This window comes from Ascaphus truei, chromosome 6 (genome assembly GCF_040206685.1).
Source record: "Ascaphus truei isolate aAscTru1 chromosome 6, aAscTru1.hap1, whole genome shotgun sequence".
NCBI lineage: Eukaryota > Metazoa > Chordata > Amphibia > Anura > Ascaphidae > Ascaphus > Ascaphus truei.
Genome location: NC_134488.1, coordinates 7,824,599 through 7,839,458, shown reverse-complemented (window position 1 = coordinate 7,839,458; position 14,860 = coordinate 7,824,599). Strand labels below are relative to the sequence as shown.

Sequence of the window (14,860 nt, the reverse complement as noted above, 5' to 3'; positions counted from 1 at the left end):
CTGCAGGCGGTGTGAGCGTGCGTGAGGAACTGCAGGCGGTGTGAGCGTGCGTGAGGAACTGCAGGCGGTGTGAGCGTGCGTGAGGAACTGCAGGCGGTGTGAGCGTGCGTGAGGAACTGCAGGCGGTGTGCGCGTGCGTGAGGAACTGCAGGCGGTGTGAGCGTGCGTGAGGAACTGCAGGCGGTGTGCGCGAGGAACTGCAGGCGGCGTGCGCGAGGAACTGCAGGCGGCGTGCGCGAGGAACTGCAGGCGGCGTGCGCGAGGAACTGCAGGCGGTGTGCGCGAGGAACTGCAGGCGGCTTGCGTGAGGAACTGCACGCGGTGTGCGCGTGCGTGAGGAACTGCAGGCGGCGTGCGTGAGGAACTGCAGGCGGCGTGCGCGAGGAACTGCAGGCGGCGTGCGCGAGGAACTGCAGGCGGCGTGCGCGAGGAACTGCAGGCGGCGTGCGTGAGGAACTGCAGGTGGCGTGCTTGAGGAACTGCAGGCGGCGTGCGTGAGGAACTGCAGGTGGCATGCGTGAGGAACTGCAGGCGGCGTGCGTGAGGAACTGCAAGCGGCGTGCGGGTGCATGAGGAACTGCAGGCGGTGTGCGCGTGCGTCAGGAACTGCAGGCGGTGTGCGCGTGCGTGAGGAACTGCAGGCGGTGTGCGCGAGGAACTGCAGGCGGTGTGCGTGAGGAACTGCAGGCGGCGTGCGTGAGGTACTGCAGTCGGCGTGCGTGAGGTACTGCAGGCGGTGTGCGTTCGGAACTGCAGGCGGTGTGCGTTCGGAACTGCAGGCGGTGTGCGTTCGGAACTGCAGGCGGTGTGCGCGTGCGTGAGGAACTGCAGGCGGTGTGCGTGAGGAACTGCAGGCGGTGTGCGTGAGGAACTGCAGGCGGTGTGCGCGAGGAACTGCAGGCGGTGTGCGTGAGGAACTGCAGGCGGTGTGCGCGTGCGTGAGGAACTGCAGGCGGTGTGCGCGTGCGTGTGGAACCGCAGGCGGTGTGCGTGAGGAACTGCAGGCGGTGTGCGCGAGGAACTGCAGGCGGTGTGCGCGAGGAACTGCAGGCGGTGTGCGCGTGCGTGAGGAACTGCAGGCGGTGTGCGCGTGCGTGAGGAACTGCAGGCGGTGTGCGCGAGGAACTGCAGGCGGTGTGCGCGAGGAACTGCAGGCGGTGTGCGCGAGGAACTGCAGGCGGTGTGCGCGTGCGTGAGGAACTGCAGGCGGTGTGCGCGTGCGTGAGGAACTGCAGGCGGCGTGCGCGAGGAACTGCAGGCGGTGTGCGCGAGGAACTGCAGGCGGTGTGCGTGTGCGTGAGGAACTGCAGGCGGTGTGCGTGAGGAACTGCAGGCGGTGTGCGTGAGGAACTGCAAGCGGTGTGCGTGAGGAACTGCAAGCGGTGTGCGTGAGGAACTGCAGGCGGCGTGCGCGTGCGTGCGTGAGGAACTGCAGGCGGTGTGCGCGTGCGTGAGGAACTGCAGGCGGCATGCGTGAGGAACTGCAGGCGGCGTGCGTGAGGAACTGCAGGCGGTGTGCGCGTGCATGAGGAACTGCAGGCGGTGTGAGCGTGCGTGAGGAACTGCAGGCGGTGTGCGCGTGCGTGAGGAACTGCAGGCGGTGTGCGCGAGGAACTGCAGGCGGTGTGCGCGAGGAACTGCAGGCGGCGTGCGTGAGGTACTGCAGGCGGCGTGCGTGAGGAACTGCAGGCGGCGTGCGTTAGGAACTGCAGGCGGCGTGCGTTAGGAACGGCAGGCGGTGTGCGCGTGCGTGAGGAACTGCAGGCGGTGTGCGTGAGGAACTGCAGGCAGTGTGCGTGAGGAACTGCAGGCGGTGTGCGCGAGGAACTGCAGGCGGTGTGCGTGAGGAACTGCAGGCGGTGTGCGCGTGCGTGAGGAACTGCAGGCGGTGTGCGTGAGGAACTGCAGGCGGTGTGCGCGTGCGTGAGGAACTGCAGGCGGTGTGCGTGAGGAACTGCAGGCGGTGTGCGTGAGGAACTGCAGGCAGTGTGCGCGTGCGTGAGGAACTGCAGGCGGTGTGCGTGAGGAACTGCAGGCGGTGTGCGTGAGGAACTGCAGGCGGTGTGCGTGAGGAACTGCAGGCGGTGTGCGTGAGGAACTGCAGGCGGTGTGCGTGACGAACTGCAGGCGGTGTGCGTGAGGAACTGCAGGCGGTGTGCGTGAGGAACTGCAGGCGGTGTGCGTGAGGAACTGCAGGCGGTGTGCGTGAGGAACTGCAGGCGGTGTGCGTGAGGAACTGCAGGCGGTGTGCGTGAGGAACTGCAGGCGGTTTGCGCGTGCGTGAGGAACTGCAGGCGGTGTGCGCGTGCGTGAGGAACTGCAGTCGGTGTGCGTGAGGAACTGCAGGCGGTGTGCGTGAGGAACTGCAGGCGGTGTGCGTGAGGAACTGCAGGCGGTGTGCGCGTGCGTGAGGAACTGCAGGCGGTGTGCGTGAGGAACTGCAGGCGGTGTGCGCGTGCGTGAGGAACTGCAGGCGGTGTGCGCGTGCGTGAGGAACTGCAGGCGGTGTGCGTGAGGAACTGCAGGCGGTGTGCGTGAGGAACTGCAGGCGGTGTGCGTGACGAACTGCAGGCGGTGTGCGCGAGGAACTGCAGGCGGTGTGCGTGACGAACTGCAGGCGGTGTGCGCGTGCGTGAGGAACTGCAGGCGGTGTGCGTGAGGAACTGCAGGCAGTGTGCGTGAGGAACTGCAGGCGGTGTGCGTGAGGAACTGCAGGCGGTGTGCGCGTGCGTGAGGAACTGCAGGCGGTGTGCGCGTGCGTGAGGAACTGCAGGCGGTGTGCGTGAGGAACTGCAGGCGGTGTGCGTGAGGAACTGCAGGCGGTGTGCGTGAGGAACTGCAGGCGGTGTGCGTGAGGAACTGCAGGCGGTGTGCGTGAGGAACTGCAGGTGGCGTGCGTAAGGAACTGCAGGCGGCATGCGCGTGCGTGAGGAACTGCAGGCGGTGTGCGTGAGGAACTGCAGGTGGTGTGCGTGAGGAACTGCAGGCGGTGTGCGCGTGCGTGAGGAACTGCAGGCGGTGTGCGTGAGGAACTGCAGGTGGTGTGCGTGAGGAACTGCAGGCGGCGTGCGTGAGGAACTGCAGGCGGCATGCGTGAGGAACTGCAGGCGGTGTGCGCGAGGAACTGCAGGTGGTGTGCGCGTGCGTGAGGAACTGCAGGCGGTGTGCGTGAGGAACTGCAGGCGGTGTGCGTGAGGAACTGCAGGCGGTGTGCGTGAGGAACTGCAGGCGGCGTGCGCGAGGAACTGCAGGCGGTGTGCGCGTGCGTGAGGAACTGCAGGCAGTGTGCGTGAGGAACTGCAGGCAGTGTGCGTGAGGAACTGCAGGCGGTGTGCGTGAGGAACTGCAGGCGGTGTGCGTGAGGAACTGCAGGCGGTGTGCGTGAGGAACTGCAGGCGGTGTGCGCGTGCGTGAGGAACTGCAGGCGGTGTGCGTGAGGAACTGCAGGCGGTGTGCGTGAGGAACTGCAGGCGGTGTGCGTGAGGAACTGCAGGCGGTGTGCGTGAGGAACTGCAGGTGGCGTGCGTAAGGAACTGCAGGCGGCATGCGCGTGCGTGAGGAACTGCAGGCGGTGTGCGTGAGGAACTGCAGGTGGTGTGCGTGAGGAACTGCAGGCGGTGTGCGCGTGCGTGAGGAACTGCAGGCGGTGTGCGTGAGGAACTGCAGGCGGTGTGCGTGAGGAACTGCAGGCGGTGTGCGTGAGGAACTGCAGGCGGTGTGCGTGAGGAACTGCAGGCGGTGTGCGTGAGGAACTGCAGGCGGTTTGCGCGTGCGTGAGAAACTGCAGGCGGTGTGCGTGAGGAACTGCAGGCGGTGTGCGCGTGCGTGAGGAACTGCAGGCGGTGTGCGTGAGGAACTGCAGGCGGTGTGCGTGAGGAACTGCAGGCGGTGTGCGTGAGGAACTGCAGGCGGTGTGCGTGAGGAACTGCAGGCGGTGTGCGTGAGGAACTGCAGGCGGTGTGCGCGTGCGTGAGGAACTGCAGGCGGTGTGCGTGAGGAACTGCAGGTGGTGTGCGTGAGGAACTGCAGGCGGCGTGCGTGAGGAACTGCAGGCGGCATGCGTGAGGAACTGCAGGCGGTGTGCGCGTGCGCGAGGAACTGCAGGTGGTGTGCGCGTGCGTGAGGAACTGCAGGCGGTGTGCGTGAGGAACTGCAGGCGGTGTGCGTGAGGAACTGCAGGCGGTGTGCGTGAGGAACTGCAGGCGGCGTGCGCGAGGAACTGCAGGCGGTGTGCGCGTGCGTGAGGAACTGCAGGCAGTGTGCGTGAGGAACTGCAGGCAGTGTGCGTGAGGAACTGCAGGCGGTGTGCGTGAGGAACTGCAGGCGGTGTGCGTGAGGAACTGCAGGCGGTGTGCGTGAGGAACTGCAGGCGGTGTGCGCGTGCGTGAGGAACTGCAGGCGGTGTGCGTGAGGAACTGCAGGCGGTGTGCGTGAGGAACTGCAGGCGGTGTGCGTGAGGAACTGCAGGCGGTGTGCGTGAGGAACTGCAGGTGGCGTGCGTAAGGAACTGCAGGCGGCATGCGCGTGCGTGAGGAACTGCAGGCGGTGTGCGTGAGGAACTGCAGGTGGTGTGCGTGAGGAACTGCAGGCGGTGTGCGCGTGCGTGAGGAACTGCAGGCGGTGTGCGTGAGGAACTGCAGGCGGTGTGCGTGAGGAACTGCAGGCGGTGTGCGTGAGGAACTGCAGGCGGTGTGCGTGAGGAACTGCAGGCGGTGTGCGTGAGGAACTGCAGGCGGTTTGCGCGTGCGTGAGGAACTGCAGGCGGTGTGCGTGAGGAACTGCAGGCGGTGTGCGCGTGCGTGAGGAACTGCAGGCGGTGTGCGTGAGGAACTGCAGGCGGTGTGCGTGAGGAACTGCAGGCGGTGTGCGTGAGGAACTGCAGGCGGTGTGCGTGAGGAACTGCAGGCGGTGTGCGCGTGCGTGAGGAACTGCAGGCGGTGTGCGTGAGGAACTGCAGGCGGTGTGCGCGTGCGTGAGGAACTGCAGGCGGTGTGCGCGTGCGCGAGGAACTGCAGGCGGTGTGCGTGAGGAACTGCAGGCGGTGTGCGTGAGGAACTGCAGGCGGTGTGCGTGACGAACTGCAGGCGGTGTGCGCGAGGAACTGCAGGCGGTGTGCGTGACGAACTGCAGGCGGTGTGCGCGTGCGTGAGGAACTGCAGGCGGTGTGCGTGAGGAACTGCAGGCAGTGTGCGTGAGGAACTGCAGGCGGTGTGCGTGAGGAACTGCAGGCGGTGTGCGTGAGGAACTGCAGGCGGTGTGCGTGAGGAACTGCAGGCGGTGTGCGTGAGGAACTGCAGGCGGTGTGCGCGTGCGTGAGGAACTGCAGGCGGTGTGCGTGAGGAACTGCAGGCGGTGTGCGTGAGGAACTGCAGGCGGTGTGCGTGAGGAACTGCAGGCGGTGTGCGTGAGGAACTGCAGGCGGCGTGCGCGAGGAACTGCAGGCGGTGTGCGCGAGGAACTGCAGGCGGTGTGCGCGTGCGTGAGGAACTGCAGGCGGCGTGCGCGAGGAACTGCAGGCGGTGTGCGCGAGGAACTGCAGGCGGTGTGCGCGTGCGCGAGGAACTGCAGGCGGTGTACGCGAGGAACTGCAGGCAGTGTGCGCGTGCGTGAGGAACTGCAGGCGGTGTGCGCGAGGAACTGCAGGCGGTGTGCGGGAGGAACTGCAGGCGGTGTGCGGGAGGAACTGCAGGCGATGTGCACGAGGAACTGCAGGCGGCGTGCGTGAGGAACTGCAGGCGGCGTGCGTGAGGAACTGCAGGCGGCGTGCGTGAGGAACTGCAGGCGGCGTGCGTGAGGAACTGCAGGCGGCGTGCGTGAGGAACTGCAGGCGGTGTGCGTGAGGAAGTGCAGGCGGTGTGCGCGTGCGTGAGGAACTGCAGGCGGTGTGCGCGAGGAACTGCAGGCGGTGTGCGGGAGGAACTGCAGGCGGTGTGCGGGAGGAACTGCAGGCGGTGTGCGGGAGGAACTGCAGGCGGTGTGCACGAGGAACTGCAGGCGGTGTGCGTGAGGAACTGCAGGCGGCGTGCGTGAGGAACTGCAGGCGGTGTGCGTGAGGAACTGCAGGCGGTGTGCGTGAGGAACTGCAGGTGGTGTGCGTGTGCGTGAGGAACTGCAGGCGGTGTGCGCGAGGAACTGCAGGCGGTGTGCGTGAGCAACTGCAGGCGGTGTGCGTGAGGAACTGCAGGCGGTGTGCGCGAGGAACTGCAGGCGGTGTGCGCGAGGAACTGCAGGCGGTGTGCGCGAGGAACTGCAGGTGGTGTGCGTGAGCAACTGCAGGCGGTGTGCGTGAGCAACTGCAGGCGGTGTGCGCGAGGAACTGCAGGCGGTGTGCGTGAGGAAGTGCAGGCGGTGTGCGCGTGTGTAAGGAACTGCATGCGGTGTGCGTGAGGAACTGCATGCGGTGTGCGTGAGGAACTGCAGGCGGTGTGCGTGAGGAACTGCAGGCGGTGTGCGCGAGGAACTGCAGGCGGTGTGCGCGAGGAACTGCAGGCGGTGTGCGCGAGCAACTGCAGGCGGTGTGCGTGAGCAACTGCAGGCGGTGTGCGTGAGGAACTGCAGGCGGTGTGCGTGAGGAACTGCAGGTGGTGTGCGTGTGCGTGAGGAACTGCAGGCGGTGTGCGCGAGGAACTGCAGGCGGTGTGCGTGAGCAACTGCAGGCGGTGTGCGTGAGGAACTGCAGGCGGTGTGCGCGAGGAACTGCAGGCGGTGTGCGTGAGCAACTGCAGGCGGTGTGCGCGAGGAACTGCAGGCGGTGTGCGCGTGTGTAAGGAACTGCATGCGGTGTGCGTGAGGAACTGCAGGCGGTGTGCGTGAGGAACTGCAGGCGGTGTGCGTGAGGAACTGCAGGCGGTGTGCGTGAGGAACTGCAGGCGGTGTGCGTGAGGAACTGCAGGCGGTGTGCGCGAGGAACTGCAGGCGGTGTGCGGGAGGAACTGCAGGCGGTGTGCGGGAGGAACTGCAGGCGGTGTGCACGAGGAACTGCAGGCGGCGTGCGTGAGGAACTGCAGGCGGCGTGCGTGAGGAACTGCAGGCGGTGTGCGTGAGGAACTGCAGGTGGTGTGCGTGTGCGTGAGGAACTGCAGGCGGTGTGCGCGAGGAACTGCAGGCGGTGTGCGTGAGCAACTGCAGGCGGTGTGCGTGAGGAACTGCAGGCGGTGTGCGCGAGGAACTGCAGGCGGTGTGCGTGAGCAACTGCAGGCGGTGTGCGCGAGGAACTGCAGGCGGTGTGCGTGAGGAAGTGCAGGCGGTGTGCGCGTGTGTAAGGAACTGCATGCGGTGTGCGTGAGGAACTGCAGGCGGTGTGCGTGAGGAACTGCAGGCGGTGTGCGCGAGGAACTGCAGGCGGTGTGCGCGAGCAACTGCAGGCGGTGTGCGCGAGCAACTGCAGGCGGTGTGCGTCAGGAACTGCAGGCGGTGTGCGTGAGGAACTGCAGGTGGTGTGCGTGTGCGTGAGGAACTGCAGGCGGTGTGCGCGAGGAACTGCAGGCGGTGTGCGTGAGCAACTGCAGGCGGTGTGCGTGAGGAACTGCAGGCGGTGTGCGCGAGGAACTGCAGGCGGTGTGCGCGAGCAACTGCAGGCGGTGTGCGCGAGGAACTGCAGGCGGTGTGCGTGAGGAACTGCAGGCGGTGTGCGCGTGTGTAAGGAACTGCATGCGGTGTGCGTGAGGAACTGCAGGCGGTGTGCGTGAGGAACTGCAGGCGGTGTGCGTGAGGAACTGCAGGCGGTGTGCGTGAGGAACTGCAGGCGGTGTGCGTGAGGAACTGCAGGCGGTGTGCGTGAGGAACTGCAGGCGGTGTGCGTGAGGAACTGCAGGCGGTGTGCGCGTGCGTGAGGAATTGCAGGCGGTGTGCGTGAGAAACTGCAGGCGGTGTGCGCGTGCGTGAGGAACTGCAGGCGGTGTGCGGGTGCATGAGGAACTGCAGGCGGTGTGCGCGTGCGCGAGGAACTGCAGGCGGTGTGCGCGTGCGCGAGGAACTGCAGGCGGTGTGCGTGAGGAACTGCAGGCGGTGTGCGTGTGTGTGTGAGGAACTGCAGGCGGTGTGCGTGAGGAACTGCAGGCGGTGTGCGTGAGGAACTGCAGGCGGTGTGCGTGAGGAACTGCAGGCGGTGTGCGTGAGGAACTGCAGGCGGTGTGCGTGTGTGAGGAACTGCAGGCGGTGTGCATGAGGAACTGCAGGCGGTGTGCGTGAGGAACTGCAGGCGGTGTGCGTGAGGAACTGCAGGCGGTGTGCGTGAGGAACTGCAGGCGGTGTGCGTGAGGAACTGCAGGCGGTGTGCGCGTGCGTGAGGAACTGCAGGCGGTGTGCATGAGGAACTGCAGGCGGTGTGCGCGTGCGTGAGGAATAGCAGGCGGTGTGCGCGTGCGTGAGGAACTGCAGGCGGTGTGCGTGAGGAACTGCAGGCGGTGTGCGTGAGGAACTGCAGGCGGTGTGCGTGAGGAACTGCAGGCGGTGTGCGTGAGGAACTGCAGGCGGTGTGCGCGAGGAACTGCAGGCGGTGTGCGCGAGGAACTGCAGGCGGTGTGCGCGAGGAACTGCAGGCGGTGTGCGCGTGCGTGAGGAACTGCAGGCGGTGTGCATGAGGAACTGCAGGCGGTGTGCGCGTGCGTGAGGAACTGCAGGCGGTGTGCGCGTGCGTGAGGAACTGCAGGCGGTGTGCGCGAGCGCGAGAAACTGCAGGCGGTGTGCGCGAGGAACTGCAGGCGGTGTGCGTGAGGAACTGCAGGCGGTGTGCGTGAGGAACTGCAGGCGGTGTGCGTGAGGAACTGCAGGCGGTGTGCGTGAGGAACTGCAGGCGGTGTGCGCGTGCGTGAGGAACTGCAGGCGGTGTGCATGAGGAACTGCAGGCGGTGTGCGCGTGCGTGAGGAACTGCAGGCGGTGTGCGCGAGCGCGAGAAACTGCAGGCGGTGTGCGCGTGCGCGAGGAACTGCAGGCGGTGTGCGCGTGCGTGAGGAACTGCAGGCGGTGTGCGCGTGCGTGAGGAACTGCAGGCGGTGTGCGTGAGGAACTGCAGGTGGTGTGCGCGTGCGTGAGGAATTGCAGGCGGTGTGCGCGTGCGTGAGGAACTGCAGGCGGTGTGCGCGTGCGTGAGGAACTGCAGGCGGTGTGCGTGAGGAACTGCAGGCGGTGTGCGCGTGCGTGAGGAACTGCAGGCGGTGTGCGCGTGCGCGAGGAACTGCAGGCGGCGTGCGCGAGGAACTGCAGGCAGCGTGCGTGAGGAACTGCAGGCGGTGTGCGTGTGCGTGAGGAACTGCAGGCGGTGTGCGTGTGCGTGAGGAACTGCAGGCGGTGTGCGTGAGGAACTGCAGGCGGTGTGCGCGTGCGTGAGGAACTGCAGGCGGTGTGCGTGAGGAACTGCAGGCGGTGTGCGCGTGCGTGAGGAACTGCAGGCGGTGTGCGTGAGGAACTGCAGGCGGTGTGCGTGAGGAACTGCAGGCGGTGTGCGCGTGCGTGAGGAATTGCAGGCGGTGTCCGTGAGGAACTGCAGGCGGTGTGCGCGTGCGTGAGGAACTGCAGGCGGTGTGCGGGTGCATGAGGAACTGCAGGCGGTGTGCGCGTGCGCGAGGAACTGCAGGTGGTGTGCGCGTGCGTGAGGAACTGCAGGCGGTGTGCGTGAGGAACTGCAGGCGGTGTGCGTGTGTGTGAGGAACTGCAGGCGGTGTGCGTGAGGAACTGCAGGCGGTGTGCGTGAGGAACTGCAGGCGGTGTGTGTGAGGAACTGCAGGCGGTGTGCGTGAGGAACTGCAGGCGGTGTGCGTGAGGAACTGCAGGCGGTGTGCGTGAGGAACTGCAGGCGGTGTGCGTGAGGAACTGCAGGCGGTGTGCGTGTGTGTGAGGAACTGCAGGCGGTGTGCGTGAGGAACTGCAGGCGGTGTGCGTGAGAAACTGCAGGCGGTGTGCGTGAGAAACTGCAGGCGGTGTGCGTGAGGAACTGCAGGCGGTGTGCGCGTGCGTGAGGAACTGCAGGCGGTGTGCATGAGGAACTGCAGGCGGTGTGCGCGTGCGTGAGGAATGGCAGGCGGTGTGCGCGTGCGTGAGGAACTGCAGGCGGTGTGCGTGAGGAACTGCAGGCGGTGTGCGTGAGGAACTGCAGGCGGTGTGCGTGAGGAACTGCAGGCGGTGTGCGCGAGGAACTGCAGGCGGTGTGCGCGAGGAACTGCAGGCGGTGTGCGCGTGCGTGAGGAACTGCAGGCGGTGTGCGCGTGCGTGAGGAACTGCAGGCGGTGTGCGCGTGCGTGAGGAACTGCAGGCGGTGTGCGCGAGCGCGAGAAACTGCAGGCGGTGTGCGCGAGGAACTGCAGGCGGTGTGCGCGAGGAACTGCAGGCGGTGTGCGCGAGGAACTGCAGGCGGTGTGCGTGAGGAACTGCAGGCGGTGTGCGTGAGGAACTGCAGGCGGTGTGCGTGAGGAACTGCAGGCGGTGTGCGCGTGCGTGAGGAACTGCAGGCAGTGTGCATGAGGAACTGCAGGCGGTGTGCGCGTGCGTGAGGAACTGCAGGCGGTGTGCGCGAGCGCGAGAAACTGCAGGTGGTGTGCGCGTGCGCGATGAACTGCAGGCGGTGTGCGCGTGCGTGAGGAACTGCAGGCGGTGTGCGCGTGCGTGAGGAACTGCAGGCGGTGTGCGTGAGGAACTGCAGGCGGTGTGCGCGTGCGTGAGGAATTGCAGGCGGTGTGCGCGTGCGTGAGGAACTGCAGGCGGTGTGCGCGTGCGTGAGGAACTGCAGGCGGTGTGCGTGAGGAACTGCAGGCGGTGTGCGCGTGCGTGAGGAACTGCAGGCGGTGTGCGCGTGCGTGAGGAACTGCAGGCGACGTGCACGAGGAACTGCAGGCGGCGTGCGTGTGCGTGAGGAACTGCAGGCGGTGTGCGTGTGCGTGAGGAACTGCAGGCGGTGTGCGTGTGCGTGAGGAACTGCAGGCGGTGTGCGTGAGGAACTGCAGGCGGTGTGCGCGTGCGTGAGGAACTGCAGGCGGTGTGCGTGAGGAACTGCAGGCGGTGTGCGCGTGCGTGAGGAACTGCAGGCGGTGTGCGTGAGGAACTGCAGGCGGTGTGCGTGAGGAACTGCAGGCGACGTGCACGAGGAACTGCAGGCGGCGTGCGTGTGCGTGAGGAACTGCAGGCGGTGTGCGTGTGCGTGAGGAACTGCAGGCGGTGTGCGTGTGCGTGAGGAACTGCAGGCGGTGTGCGTGAGGAACTGCAGGCGGTGTGCGCGTGCGTGAGGAACTGCAGGCGGTGTGCGTGAGGAACTGCAGGCGGTGTGCGCGTGCGTGAGGAACTGCAGGCGGTGTGCGTGAGGAACTGCAGGCGGTGTGCGTGAGGAACTGCAGGCGGTGTGCGCGAGGAACTGCAGGCGGTGTGCGCGAGGAACTGCAGGCGGTGTGCGCGTGCGTGAGGAACTGCAGGCGGTGTGCATGAGGAACTGCAGGTGGTGTGCGCGTGCGTGAGGAACTGCAGGCGGTGTGCGCGTGCGTGAGGAACTGCAGGCGGTGTGAGCGAGCGCGAGAAACTGCAGGCGGTGTGCGCGAGGAACTGCAGGCGGTGTGCGTGAGGAACTGCAGGCGGTGTGCGTGAGGAACTGCAGGCGGTGTGCGTGAGGAACTGCAGGCGGTGTGCGTGAGGAACTGCAGGCGGTGTGCGTGAGGAACTGCAGGCGGTGTGCGCGTGCGTGAGGAACTGCAGGCGGTGTGCATGAGGAACTGCAGGCGGTGTGCGCGTGCGTGAGGAACTGCAGGCGGTGTGCGCGAGCGCGAGAAACTGCAGGTGGTGTGCGCGTGCGCGATGAACTGCAGGCGGTGTGCGCGTGCGTGAGGAACTGCAGGCGGTGTGTGCGTGCGTGAGGAACTGCAGGCGGTGTGCGTGAGGAACTGCAGGCGGTGTGCGCGTGCGTGAGGAACTGCAGGCGGTGTGCGCGTGCGTGAGGAACTGCAGGCGGTGTGCGCGTGCGTGAGGAACTGCAGGCGGTGTGCGTGAGGAACTGCAGGCGGTGTGCGCGTGCGTGAGGAACTGCAGGCGGTATGCGCGTGCGCGAGGAACTGCAGGCGGCGTGCACGAGGAACTGCAGGCAGCGTGCGTGTGCGTGAGGAACTGCAGGCGGTGTGCGTGTGCGTGAGGAACTGCAGGCGGTGTGCGTGAGGAACTGCAGGCGGTGTGCGCGTGCGTGAGGAACTGCAGGCGGTGTGCGTGAGGAACTGCAGGCGGTGTGCGCGTGCGTGAGGAACTGCAGGCGGTGTGCGTGAGGAACTGCAGGCGGTGTGCGTGAGGAACTGCAGGCGGTGTGCGTGAGGAACTGCAGGCGGTGTGCGTGAGGAACTGCAGGCGGTGTGCGTGAGGAACTGCAGGCGGTGTGCGTGAGGAACTGCAGGCGGTGTGCGTGAGGAACTGCAGGCGGTGTGCGCGTGCGTGAGGAACTGCAGGCGGTGTGCGCGTGCGTGAGGAACTGCAGGCGGTGTGCGCGTGCGTGAGGAACTGCAGGCGGTGTGCGCGTGCGTGAGGAACTGCAGGCGGTGTGCGTGAGGAACTGCAGGCGGTGTGCGCGTGCGTGAGGAATTGCAGGCGGTGTGCGCGTGCGTGAGGAACTGCAGGCGGTGTGCGCGTGCGTGAGGAACTGCAGGCGGTGTGCGCGTGCGTGAGGAACTGCAGGCGGTGTGCGCGTGCGCGAGGAACTGCAGGCGGCGTGCGCGAGGAACTGCAGGCAACGTGCGTGAGGAACTGCAGGCAACGTGCGTGTGCGTGAGGAACTGCAGGCGGTGTGCGTGTGCGTGAGGAACTGCAGGCGGTGTGCGTGAGGAACTGCAGGCGGTGTGCGCGTGCGTGAGGAACTGCAGGCGGTGTGCGTGAGGAACTGCAGGCGGTGTGCGTGAGGAACTGCAGGCGGTGTGCGCGTGCGTGAGGAACTGCAGGCGGTGTGCGTGAGGAACTGCAGGCGGTGTGCGTGAGGAACTGCAGGCGGTGTGCGTGAGGAACTGCAGGCGGTGTGCGTGAGGAACTGCAGGCGGTGTGCGTGAGGAACTGCAGGCGGTGTGCGCGTGCGTGAGGAATTGCAGGCGGTGTGCGTGAGGAACTGCAGGCGGTGTGCGGGTGCATGAGGAACTGCAGGCGGTGTGCGCGTGCGCGAGGAACTGCAGGTGGTGTGCGCGTGCGTGAGGAACTGCAGGCGGTGTGCGTGAGGAACTGCAGGCGGTGTGCGTGTGTGTGAGGAACTGCAGGCGGTGTGCGTGAGGAACTGCAGGCGGTGTGCGTGAGGAACTGCAGGCGGTGTGCGTGAGGAACTGCAGGCGGTGTGCGTGTGTGTGAGGAACTGCAGGCGGTGTGCGTGAGGAACTGCAGGCGGTGTGCGTGAGAAACTGCAGGCGGTGTGCGTGAGAAACTGCAGGCGGTGTGCGTGAGGAACTGCAGGCGGTGTGCGCGTGCGTGAGGAACTGCAGGCGGTGTGCATGAGGAACTGCAGGCGGTATGCGCGTGCGTGAGGAATGGCAGGCGGTGTGCGCGTGTGTGAGGAACTGCAGGCGGTGTGCGTGAGGAACTGCAGGCGGTGTGCGTGAGGAACTGCAGGCGGTGTGCGTGAGGAACTGCAGGCGGTGTGCGCGAGGAACTGCAGGCGGTGTGCGCGTGCGTGAGGAACTGCAGGCGGTGTGCATGAGGAACTGCAGGCGGTGTGCGCGTGCGTGAGGAACTGCAGGCGGTGTGCGCGTGCGTGAGGAACTGCAGGCGGAGTGCGCGAGCGCGAGAAACTGCAGGCGGTGTGCGCGAGGAACTGCAGGCGGTGTGCGTGAGGAACTGCAGGCGGTGTGCGTGAGGAACTGCAGGCGGTGTGCGTGAGGAACTGCAGGCGGTGTGCGTGAGGAACTGCAGGCGGTGTGCGCGTGCGTGAGGAACTGCAGGCGGTGTGCATGAGGAACTGCAGGCGGTGTGCGCGTGCGTGAGGAACTGCAGGCGGTGTGCGCGTGCGTGAGGAACTGCAGGCGGTGTGCGCGTGCGTGAGGAACTGCAGGCGGTGTGCGCGTGCGTGAGGAATTGCAGGCGGTGTACGCGTGCGTGAGGAACTGCAGGCGGTGTGCGTGAGGAACTGCAGGCGGTGTGCGCGTGCGTGAGGAATTGCAGACGGTGTGCGCGTGCGTGAGGAACTGCAGGCGGTGTGCGCGTGCGTGAGGAACTGCAGGCGGTGTGCGTGAGGAACTGCAGGCGGTGTGCGCGTGCGTGAGGAACTGCAGGCGGTGTGCGCGTGCGCGAGGAACTGCAGGCGGCGTGCACGAGGAACTGCAGGCAGCGTGCGTGTGCGTGAGGAACTGCAGGCGGTGTGCGTGTGCGTGAGGAACTGCAGGCGGTGTGCGTGTGCGTGAGGAACTGCAGGCGGTGTGCGTGAGGAACTGCAGGCGGTGTGCGCGTGCGTGAGGAACTGCAGGCGGTGTGCGTGAGTAACTGCAGGCGGTGTGCGCGTGCGTGAGGAACTGCAGGCGGTGTGCGTGAGGAACTGCAGGCGGTGTGCGTGAGGAACTGCAGGCGGTGTGCGTGAGGAACTGCAGGCGGTGTGCGTGAGGAACTGCAGGCGGTGTGCGTGAGGAACTGCAGGCGGTGTGCGCGTGCGTGAGGAACTGCAGGCGGTGTGCGCGTGCGTGAGGAACTGCAGGCGGTGTGCGTGAGGAACTGCAGGCGGTGTGCGTGACGAACTGCAGGCGGTGTGCGCGAGGAACTGCAGGCGGTGTGCGCGAGGAACTGCAGGCGGTGTGCGCGAGGAACTGCAGGCGGTGTGCGTGAGGAACTGCAGGCGGTGTGCGTGAGGAACTGCAGGCGGTGTGCGTGAGGAACTGCAGGCGGTGTGCGTGAGGAACTGCAGGCGGTGTGCGCGTGCGTGAGGAACTGCAG

The 14,860-nt window shown here is 66.6% G+C and overlaps 1 protein-coding gene across 2 annotated transcripts in view; it reads right to left on the bottom strand.

The window, feature by feature from the left end:
* The window catches only part of ST14 (ST14 transmembrane serine protease matriptase), a 116,085-nt gene that overhangs the window by 31,808 nt on the left and 69,417 nt on the right, over window positions 1-14,860 (bottom strand). The gene's annotated exons all lie outside the window — the stretch shown is intronic.